Here is an 11931-nt window from a genome sequence, read left to right on the forward strand (position 1 = left end):
CAAGACTTGGGCAGATCACATTTTTAGTTCATGTCAAACTCAATCCAATCATTTGCTGGGCCAGCCGGTCAAGGCCACCTACCTCGCCTTGGGTTGTCTCTCTCAAAACCCCTGGCTGGGGCTCAGGAAACTGGCTGCGCAAGGAGCCCCTGGGCTCTCGCTGTGGCTAGGAAGCGCGCTTGAGTCTGACCCGTGGCGCGCAGCCGGAGTTCTGCTCTTGATGCGTAAAAATCGCTGGGGAGGGTTTGGAGACGGGATCCCGGGCCAGGCACCCAAAGAAACGGCGCCGCCCGGCTGCCTCAAATGGCTAGAGATTGTTCAAAGCCGGCAGGACCTAGGAAAAAGGGCTCCAGGGCTCTCGGGGCTTCCTTGGGAGAAGGCACCCCCAGGACTAGTCACTTGGGAAGCTTTTACTTCCTTTCTTCTGGAACCGAACGCCTGGGTGCCCCCTCGAGCGGCCTTGAACCCCTTAGAACAGGATTGTGAGCCTCCCTACAACACCCCTCGCTGCCTCTCAGGAGCCTGTGGAAACACCAGGCAGAGGGATCGAAGCTGGCACCGGCGGGCGCACGGGCCGGCTGGGTTCCCGCAGGGCACAGCCCACCCCGCCCCCGTGTCCCCTCCCCTGCCCTGGGGCGGGCTGCACTTGACAGGTAGACTTGCGGGTGACAGCCACACGTGGTTCGCCAGGATGGAGCTGCGGGCAAAGGGGATGGGTGACGCCCAAGTGAGCGCTTGCCCTCTATGGTTACCTCGCCAGCCCCTGGACCCCTGTCCCAGCCGCAGGGCCCTTAAAACAAATCCAGATGTCAAAACCTCACAAACTCCCGACACCCAGCGCCTCTTGGAGCGGACCCCAAGTTCGACTCAAAGCACTACGCCAGAAAAGACCCGCCCGCTCCCCCTACACAGTAAGCCCTGGAACTACTGGCCGTGTCCCCCAACTAGGTAAGAGTGGCCCACGAGCGCCCGTACTCACCATTCACAGGGACCGCGCAGCGCTCCTGGACAGTGCCGCTGCGCCCAGAGGGCGCTCCCTTGGCGCTCGGCGCGGGTGGCGGGAGCGTCCCGCGCTGCGGTCAACACCCGACTGCAGCCAGTGCCCTGCGCCCAGCTAGCGCCCCAACCCGAATGACACGCGCTCCACGGGCCCGGGGCGCCCTCTGCCGGCGCCTACTGCATCCCGAGCCCGGGCAGTGGCCTCCCAGGTACCGACCTGATTTGCAACCTCTCCAGCATCCACAGAGGACCTGAGCCCGGTCTGTTCACCACTGCTGTCAGAACCAGAGAAAAGGGACGGTGCTCTGCTTGAAGTACCCGTACAAGTTGACAAGGGTAAAAATATCTTAGGCTGGCACTTCATGCATTGAACCAGTATTTCTCCTGTGTGCCCACCGTGTGCCAAGAGCCAGGGAAACAGGGTAAGCAAGATACACGCCTTACTCTCAACGTGCACAGAGACTTGGCATCTACTGGACAGCCTCTGGGACCCGGGCACAGACCTGTAGCATTCACTCCCTTACAATGATCCTTCCACCTGGGCCTGCTCATCTCCATGTCGCCTGTGTGGGCTTAGAAAGCCGGGAGACCTGCTCACAGTCACACAGCTAAGGAGAGAGCTGAGTAGGCCGCCTTCCTGCCATTTGTGTGTTCTTTCAACTTCAGCATGTCTAGAATGGGAGCCCACAAACTGAATAATTCCCTGCAGGGCTAAAAAAAAAAAAGGAAAGAGCAAGATGGAGACCAGAGCGACTGTCAGAGGATTCCCCAGTCCAGGTCTTGCCTCCTGGGTCAGCCTGTGTGGGAAGTGTGCACAAAAGCTGACCACAGAGCCGTTTTGCGCCTGCGCAAATGTGGAACGTCTCACTACCCGGATTCTTGAGTTTATTGATGACAAGATTTTTACAAGAACAAAAGGAGATGCTGATTGCACATGGTTTGGACCAACTCAGCCCTTCATGGGCAGGAATCCCCGAAGATCATCTCCACGAAAACCAGGCACTGCATTAGGTACTAGAATTTTCCCTGCAAAAATCTGAGCCTAAATAAACAATTGTATCTAACTAGACAGTAAGGACCATGTGATCAGCACAGAGGCTTCTCTGCGTGCGCAGTTCTTTCCTCCCACCAGCAGCTTCACTGTGACACGCAAGGTCCTATGACCCATGATCAAACACAGTCTTTGCCACACATATGCAAGAACCACGTTCCTGTAAGAGCCTTAAGCCATGTGCAATGAACACTTCCAAATCATTTCCTCATAGCAGTTATTCTCTGAAACTTTACCTTTCTTTCTTTCCTTTTTACTAAGAAACACAAACTAAAGATTGTTTCTAGCTCAAGACAGCCACGGGCTCCTGAAAGAGTGTGACCTTTCACCTTCTACCCACCTCATCCTGAAATCCTTCTAAGGCAACAAACAAGGTAGGGGAAATTCAGCACTTTGGAAAGCACAGGAAATCTTGGATCCTTTTCTGCAAAGGGCAGGTGAGACTGGACTGTTAAGAGGGGGAGTCTCCCTTGGTTATTCTCAAGGGTGTGTGTGTGTGTGTGTGTGTGTGTGTGTGTGTGTGTGTGTGTGTTGCTAGGGATCATACTAAAGGTCTCATATATGCTAGGCAAGCATTCTGCCACTCGCATCTCCAGCCTGTAAATATTCCTTGTGGGAAGGAAAAAGTAGTTCTCTTCCAGCACTGGGAGAAGACATCCCAACAAAACATACTAAAACTCCTCTGGGGTCAAAGCAGGGATGGAGGTGAGGATGAGGCCAATTTGAAATTTGAGAAATTGAGACACAATTGAGAAAATTGTGTCTACTGACTACCCTTGAGAAGTTTCCCCAAGCCAATAACCCAGGCAATGCCTACTGCTCTTTCAATTAAAACAAGACTGACAACCATAATCGAACACATGAGTCCCAGTTCAATGGCCAGAAAATATTTGATACAAAATGTACAGATTGGCCAAAACCTTGGTGGAAGGGAATGCTGTTCATAACATTCTTTGTATATTCATTTGTCTCAAGCTGGGCAGCTTGAAAAACCCTCTAAACTGTTCAACCTTGGTCTTTTTCTCTCCACTAACTCACCTGATAAGTCAGATCCAATCAATGAACGCCACTTTTAATGATTGAGAAATTTCTCCACCATAAGAAAATTTCTACCATTTTTGATGTCAGAATACCACCACATTTCCTCCTTACTGATAGCCTACAGAAAAGGTCCAGAAAGTCAGCAAGCAAATATATCCTTCTAAACAAGTAGAGCGAGAAGGAGCAGTGGGCACATGACAGGGGGTGATTTTGTTTCTTATCAGTCGGAAAACAAGAACATTGAACTATTTCTCTAGGATTCTACAATTCAGACAGGCACCTGAGATCATTTTCTGCCAGGCTTAGGTCACTGGCCTTGGAATGCAGTTGGTGAGGGAACAGGAAAGAGTAAAATGGAGCTTAACTCTCTTCACTTTGCTGGAAGTGTGTATTGCAGAGGAACTCACAGCTTGGCTAGAGGTTTGGGTTTTTTTTTTTTTTTTCTTTTTTCCTGGTTTTTATCCCCTGAAATCAAGGTGAAACAAAACCTTCCATTTTGTTCCATAAAAATCTTTCCTGCAAACACCAAAAACATGAATATTAAACACAGGCAGGTATTCACATTAGACCGTGCTGGGAATGTAGGCCCCAGCACAAAAGCACCTTTGTTTCCTGAACTGATGTCTTTTGAGTTCTACTGTGATTGGTGCTCTGGAAAGGCTGGGAGATTAAAATGATGCTTTTCAATAAATTTGTATTTGGGTTTGAACAAGTCAATGAGTACACAGGAGGCACACTATCAGAGAGGGCCTTAATCTCATGAAAGCATAAATAAAACACTGGGACATCAAGTTTGTCAAATGATACAGGTGGAGGCTTTAGAATTATTAAAAATGAATTTTATATCCAAAATGATTGCATATGGCAGGAGTGAGGCGTTTAACTGACCTTGAGTATGCTTGCTTTAGACAATAAATGAAACTTCTCTGAAATCCCCACTACTATCATAGTTTCCTCCCCTCCAGCTGTTATGTAATTCAAAGCTAACACTTGAAAATAAAGGAGTATAACAAGCACAATGTGTCTACATTGTGCTTTCTCTTCTTTATTCCTTTCTTTTCTTCTTTTTCTGCATTTTATAGGCTTAATTGAGGTTGTTTGGTTTTGGTTTGGGGTTTTTGTTTTTCCAGCACTGAGGATTGAACTCAGAGCCTTGCGCTTCCTAGGCGAGTCCTCTACCTCTTGAGACACACTCCCAGTCCTTATTTTAGTTGTTTGTTTTATTTTGTGGGGTGGGTGATCAAATGCAGGGTCTGTTCCGTGGTTGGCAGGCACACCACTAAGCCACACCTCCAGTCCTTGAGTAGTTTTTATAATTCCATTATATGTTCTTTATGGGCTTATTTCCTGTAATTCTTTATTTTCATGATTGCTTCAGAGTTCACATCCTATGTACCCTCTGTATAGCTTGTATAGATATTGATCTATACATTTTCTATATGCCTTTCTCACAGCGTTCGTTCAGGTGATACACTATACCATGAATAGTTAAGAGCATTGCAATAGTATTCTTCCACGTCTCCTTAAACAGTTAATTATGTTTTTAAAAAATGTAAATATGAAGTGGGTGTTACACATTTACAATGCACCCAACTTGATTTACCATTGGTACCCAACTTGATGGGCTACCACTGACATGTCTTGTGGTGCAGGTGTGCTGCTGGTAGATTCTTTTAGCTTTGCCATCTCTGAAAAGTCTTTCTCCTTCATTTTTTTAATGTTTTTGTTAGGTATAGGCTGAAAAACTTTTCCTTTCAATAGATTTAGGTGTTAATCTACTGTCTTCTTATTTATATTGTTTCCAGTGAAAAATCTACTCTCATTATTATCATTTTCCCTGTGTATTTAACGACACCAGCACCACCACCACTGCTGCCACCACCATTCCACCCCACCCTGGTTGCTTTTAAGATTTATTTTTAAATCACTGATTTAGAGCAATTTGGTCAAGATGTACCTTGATGTATTTTTCTTCAGTCCTTTAGTGCGCTTGGTATTTGCTGATTTTTTTTTTGGTGGAGGGGAGAGGGAGAATCTGTAGACTTCCAGTTTTTGCTAAATTTGGAAATTTTCAGATAATATTGTCATCAAGTCTTTTTCTTTTTCCCCATTCTTTCTCCATTGAGTTCTTCAGTTGCAAGTGCCTGACAGTGGCCCACAACTCACAAATGCATATTCTCTTTCTTGATTCTCTTCTCTCTGTATTTCATTTTGGACATAGTGTCTGTGGCTATTCCTTTGAGTTAAGTAATACTGTTTTTCTGCATTGTCTAAGGTATTGTGAATCCTATTCAGTGTATTTTTGTGGTTTCCTTCTCCTCTTTTAAGGACAGACTACAGGAGGTCCCAAAAGGTGATAAGTGGTCAAGGAGACACCTCTCCTTCCTAGGAAACTTCTGTCTACACCTGAGAGACATCTCTGCCTTCAAGCAATACTCAAAAAGGCTATAAAACCCAATCCCCAACCAGAACCAGGGGACCACCAGTTTCCAGGTCCCCCTGCATGCCCCACCATGCAGTCTTTCTCTTCTCTTCTCTACAAATAAAATCTTTCCAACCTCTGCTGCTGGAGTCCACCTGTGCTTTCATTCTCAGAGCGAGCTCAAAAACTGAGCACCTGAAATTCCTTCACGTGTCATCTGTGCATCATATGTGGCATGAACGGACCAGTCTTCATCTGAGGTCGGTATAAGTTGTGTCAAACTGGCAAAGGCTGCCTAGGAACGTGACTGTGACTGTCTGGCACTCCAGTGGAGTCTGTTCTCAGGAGAGTCCCCCACCACGGCCTAGCTACGGTGGACCTCTCTCTTTCTCTCTCTCTCTCTCTCTGTCTCTCTCTCTCTCTCTTGTTAAGGAGGCTTTCTTCTTTGGGAAACTGAGGAAAAGCCCTGAGCCCATTACAGCTGGAAGGCAGGCAACCTGAGAGAAGTCAGAGGCTGGTGGGGGGCTGATACTGGACTGCCAATGCTACGTGGGCAGAGCCAGACTTCAGTGCACCAAGGCTTTTTTTCCTCTCCTTAAACCCTCTCTCTCTTTCAAGATCTGACCCACTTAGGAGGAGGTCCGAAAACAGCCAGTGAAAAGGAAAGTTTCTCTTCAAGCTGTAAGGGTGCTCTGGCCGGGGCACCCCCTAGTGTCACCCAAAGACTGGAGATGCAACTTCCTGACCTGCCCTGAGGCTCCAAAGGTGGCTAAGTCTCAGATCCCTCCATCCATGTCTGAAGCAAACAGACAATCAGATCTCTCATGCTTCCTTCACGGTTTCCATGGCCCAAGAGTGGAGGTCACCCTTTGCTTCCAGGGCTCCAGTACTGCCCTCAGGCAGGATCAACCTGGACAGCAGTGTGACAAATAATCCCTCATGTGTTGAGCCTGGAAACTCTCTTTTCCCCCAATCCTCAGCCTCTCCTTCCCCTTTCCCAAGTAATTCAGGATGAGTCTCCCCTTCCCCCCTTTGCTCTAAACAGCAGTGGGCTTCCTTCTTCAGCAAGTTTGGGAAGAATCCCTGCAGCCACCAGAAAGTGCTAGTTTTTAACTTGGGCTTAACTGCCTTTGTCAAGCATCAGCTCAACTGGTTAAAAAGTTTCCACAGCCTGCCCTCAGGAAAATAAATAAATAAATAAATAAACAGTTAAAGAGACCTTGTGGGCTCCATTTTTGTCCTTTACCCCAGGAAAAAAAATCTTCAGACACACCTTCTTTTCATAGAAAATATATGCCTCACAGGATATATACACCTCCTCAGGAGTCCCCATCCACACCTCTGCAGGGGTCCTCCCTCTGGCCATGTAAGCCCTCTTGGTTACTTTGATAGAGTTATTTTTAAATTACAAGCCTTCTGCTGGTAGAGGAGAACCAGGTACCAGGGTCACAAGGCAAAGAGGCAAGTCAAAATAAATAAATAAGAAGTTGGTCAGGGGCTTTCCAGCAGGGTGGCTGCAACCAGAAAACCTAAATGTCTTCCATGACCTTAGCCACAGGTGGCACCAGCAGGACAGCAAGGGAGAGAGGATGCCCCCTCCCACGTAGAGTTCCTTCTCATCTGGAGATGCCCAGGTAAGAGGAGAAAAACCTCTGTTAAGGTGACCAATTTTCCCTTGTTTCCCTTTATAGATGGGGAATCAAGCCTCAAGGATCCAAGAAGGATCCCCCCGCCCTTGCCTGCTTGATCCAGACCTTGATCCAGAAAGTCTTCAGCAAAAGTAACTCAAGTTTTACTGCACCCAGGCTTGAAGAAAGGTGGCCAGAAGGAGAGAGCATTAATTATAATACCATTCTTCAATTAGACAGGTTCTGTAAAAAAGAGGGAAAGTGGATCGAAATTCCATAGGTTCAACTGTTCTTTTTCCTAAGAGACCACCCAGAATGGCTGAACAAATGCAGGCTAGATACCCAGACCATGACAACCCTTTGCAAAAAAACCCCACACTCCCATGAGGAACCAAAGAACCCATCTGATGTTCCATCAGCTCCCCCTCTTCCCCCTTACCCAGCTACCTCACACACTAGACATCATCTCTCAGACTCTAACCCCTCCAGTTAATTCCTGGAGGAGATAGGGTTCATGTTCTTTTTAGAGTGAGTGAACTTAAAGAAATAAAAAAGAACTTAAGAAATTACACAGAAAACGCAGATCAGTACATCCAGGCATTTAGAGAAGTCAGCCAAAACTTTGAACTGAGCTGGAAAGATGTAATGCTATTGCTATCTCAGACCCTCACTTGTCTTAAGAAACAACAGGTACTAGATCAGGCAGTCAAAGCCGGGAGCAATTATCACTTGGATAAATGTGGCCCTACAGGCCTGTCTCAAACTGGGCCCTCATAGGAGGAAGAGGGGGAGAGAGAAGAAAGACAAAGACACTGGACACCTAAAAGGGAACCTCGATTCCCAATTCCAACAGGAGATCAGGCAGTACCTAGGTATGACCCTAAGTGGGACTCTAAATATGACAAGGATGAATGGAGTCATAACCATTTCATCCACTGCATTCTTGAGGGTCTAAGGAGAGCCAAGGTAAAACTTCTTAATTACTCCCAAGTCACAGCTGTACAGCAACCCCAGTATCTTTCCTACAGAGACTTAAGGATGCTTTACAAAAGCATACCAACATTGTACCAGAGTCACAGGAGGAGGAAATCATCCTAAAAGATAAATTTCTAACACAGTCAGCACCAGATAGCCATAAAAACTTCAAGAACTGGTGACTGAAGGGAGCAGAGATCTAGACCAATTGGTCCATATAGCCATATCAGTATACTATAATAGGGACTTAGAAAAAGAAAAGAAGGACCTGGAGAGGGAAAAGAGAAAGGATGAACAGTAGGATGCTCTGATCACAGTGCTCAGATAGACTTCCCCGAGGCAAAGTCCAAACCTGAGGACATGCTTCACTGTGGACAGGCAGGCCATTTTAGGAGGGAGTGCCCCCGGAGAAAGCTAACTCCAGGACCCTGCTCCATTTGTCAGGGAAAATATTGGAAGGCACACTGTCCCTGGTTCCCAGGGGAACTGAAGCCAGAGCCTCCCATCCAATGATGGGTCCTGGAGCCTCCCATACAGGCTCCTGTGACCACCATTAAAGCAGGAGAGCCCCCGGTTATACTCACTATCAAAAAGCACAAGGTCAGCCTCCTTATCGATACTGGAGCCAGCATCTCAGCTATTCCTTTCTCTCCCAGACCCAGGTCCTCCAAGAAAATTACTGTTTGAGGCATATCAGGCCAGCCTCTAGAGTATTATTTCACCAGCCTTTAACCTGCTCCTGGGGAGATTTCCACTTATGTCACTCCTTTTTAATTGTCCCAGAAAACCCTACTCCTCTGCTAGGGCAAGACCTTCTATCTAAATTGGAAGTTCAGCAACTTTTACCCCCAGGAGAATACTTTTGCTTGCCCCTAATAGAGGAACAGGTAGACCCCATGGTGTGGACAGATGGACATACCGTGGGATGGGCATAAACAGCTGTCCCAGAACTAATTCATCTCAAGGATCCCTCCTCATTTCCCCATCAAAAACAATATCCTTTAAAGCCAGAAGTTAAGGAGGTGATAATTCCCATAATCAAATACTTAAAGAGACAGGGACTGCTAATAAAATGCTCCAGCCCATACAATACTTCTATTCTCGGTGTCAGGAAGGGACCTAACAAATGGAGGCTAGTCCAAGATCTCCAAATGATCAATGCAGCAGTAGTGCCTCTCCACCCTATAGTTCCAAATCCCTATACACTTTTAGCCCAAATACCTCTGGATACCGCTTACTACTCTATCCTGGACTTAAAGGATACCTTCTTTTGCATTCCCTTACATCCTAAAAGTCAACCTATCTTTGTCTTTGAAGACCCCACAAGAAAGTCTGGACAGGTCACCTGGACTGTCCTCTTCCAGGGATTCAGAGACAGCCTCCACCTCTTTGGGTTGGCTCTAACCCAAGACTTGGCAGAGTGGCAATATTCACAAGCTACTCTGCTACAATATGTAGATGACCTCCTGCTCTGTGGACCAAGTGAGACTGTCATTTCACCAGCCACTGAATCTTTATTAAACTTCCTAGTAGATAGAGGCTATAAAATCTCTAAAGAAAAAGCCCAATTGTGTCAGTCTAGGGTTGCATATTTAGGTCTTGTCCTGGAGAAAGAAATGAGGGCTCTAGGAGAAGATAGAATCCATCCAATCCTGATGTTTCCTCTACCTAAAACTCTAAAACATTTGAGGGCCTTTTTGGGGGTCACAGGATACTGTAAAATTTAGATCCTGGGATATGCAGACCTAGCCAGGCCCTTATATCAAATCCTTAAGGAAGCACAGAAGGATACCCAGCCCTATATTGAATGGGATGACAAGTCAGAAAATGCATTCCACCAGTTAAAAAGCTCTTATGACACCTTCCACCCTGGCTCTCCCAGTACAAGACAAGTTTCAATTATATGTCTATGAAAAGGGAGGACTGGCCTTGGGTATGGTGACTCAGCACTGGGGCATCACTCCCCAGCCAGTAGGCTACTTAAGCAAAGAGTTAGATCAGGTAGCCAAGGAATGGCCAGGATGCCTTAGAGTAATGGCCGCAGTAAGCCTTCTAGTGCCTGAAGCTCAAAAACTTATCTTAAACCGCTCCCTAATGGTTTATACCCCACACAACCTAGGGGGAATTTTTTAAACTCAAAAGGAGAACTTTGGCTATCTTGCAGCTGTCTACTTAAATACCAGGCCCAGCTTCTAGAAGGGGCAGAGATAACTTTACGAACCTGTCAGACTCTAAATCTTGCATCCTTTCTACCAGAGGCAGAGGGAAATCCTGAGCACTTGTGTGAGGAGGTACTTATGGAACATTATGCTGCCCAACCTGACTTAACTGATCGACCCTTAAAAAACCCAGATCTAGAATTATAACCTGATGGCAGTGCCTTTGTCAAAAATTATGTCAGACATGCAGGGTTTGCAGTTGTAACAGAATTTGGCACTCTCAAATCAGGTCCCCTTCCCCTTAATATGAGTGCTCAATTGGCAGAATTAGTAGGCCTAACAGAAGCCCTAAAACTGTCACAAGAACAGAGAGTCAACATCTATACAGATTCTAAGTATGCCTTCCTGATCCTGCATGCTCATGCAGCCATCTGGAAGGAAAGGGGAATGCTAATGAACAGGAACAGCTTCCCATAGGGATAAAAGGGAGGTTACTCTAATAGTTTTAGGGATAACAGCATTAGTTACAACCTTAGCTCAATCAGCTATGGGGTGTTTGCCATTCATGTAACTGCAAAAAACCTAACCAAAGTAGTAGAGGACACCTCAGACCAGGTAGGCTTTGCCATTAAGGACATGCAAAGGTCTTTGTCGTCCCTTGCCTGTATGGTCATGGACACCACCTGGCCCTAGATTTTCTTTTGGCTAAATAAGGAGGGATATGTGCCATGGCCAATACTTCCTGTTGCACATATATAAACACTTCAGGCATTGTAGAGAAACGTGCAGATGACATTCTCCAACAGGGTAAGCAGCTCCAGGAACAATCTCTCAAAACTTGGGTTTCTACACAGGTATGGAACCAAATAAAATCCTTACTCCTCTCCAGGACTTGGTTCCTACCCCTTCTGGAGCCTATAGTTGCCATTATTCTCTTGCTTGTGTTTTGGTCTTGCATTTTAAACTTACTTGTCAAGTTGGTTTCTTCTCATCTAAGAATCCATCAAACTACAAATGCCCCTGATAGAGATAAAAACAACCTACTATCGCGACACAACCTACTATCGCGGTCCCCTCTAACTCCTTTCTCATGGTCAGCCCTGATGCTGCAGGCCCCTTCATCACCTCCTGTCAACAGGAAGCAGTTACTGAACAGACTTCGTTGTCCCTATCCCTAACGGCAATTAGGACGACCATTGAGAGGGGGAATTGAAGGACGGACTGTAGGAAGTCCCAAAAGGTGATAAGTGGTCAAGGAGACACCTTTCCTTCCCAGGAAACTTCTGTCTGCACCTGAGAGACATCTCTGCCCTCAGGCAATACTCAAAAAGGCTATAAAACCCAATCCCCAACCCAACCCAGAGGACCACTGGTTTCCAGGTCTCCCTGCATGCCCCACCATGCAGTCTTTCTCTTCTCTTCTCTACAAATAAAATCTTTCCCACCTCTGCTGTTGGAGTCACCTGTGCTTTCATTCTCAGAGCAGGCTCAAGAACCCTGAGCACCTGAAATTCCTGTGCGTGTCATCTGTACATCATTAGGTCTTCCACATCCCCGCTGAACGTTCTGAACTATATAAAATGCTGTTAAACACTTATTTTCATGTTCGTTACTAATTTTAACCTCCGTGTCAGCTCCATTGATTTCTCTCTTCCT

General features: G+C 46.4%; 1 protein-coding gene across 4 annotated transcripts in view; it reads right to left on the bottom strand.

Annotated features, from left to right (window-relative positions):
- The window catches only part of Drd1 (dopamine receptor D1), a 208703-nt gene extending 207598 nt beyond the window's left edge, over positions 1-1105 (bottom strand). Inside the window, exon 1 of one of the 4 annotated variants that reach the window (XM_074058659.1) lies at positions 83-940. The gene's annotated coding sequence lies outside the window, so the exon portion shown is untranslated. Of the gene's footprint in view, positions 1-82; positions 941-979 lie in introns of those variants that run through there. The other 3 variants (XM_074058658.1, XM_074058657.1, XM_074058660.1) reach the window with 3 other exon arrangements.
- Positions 1106-11931: the final 10826 nt, after the last annotated feature.

Source organism: Castor canadensis, chromosome 16 (assembly GCF_047511655.1).
Source record: "Castor canadensis chromosome 16, mCasCan1.hap1v2, whole genome shotgun sequence".
Lineage (NCBI taxonomy): Eukaryota > Metazoa > Chordata > Mammalia > Rodentia > Castoridae > Castor > Castor canadensis.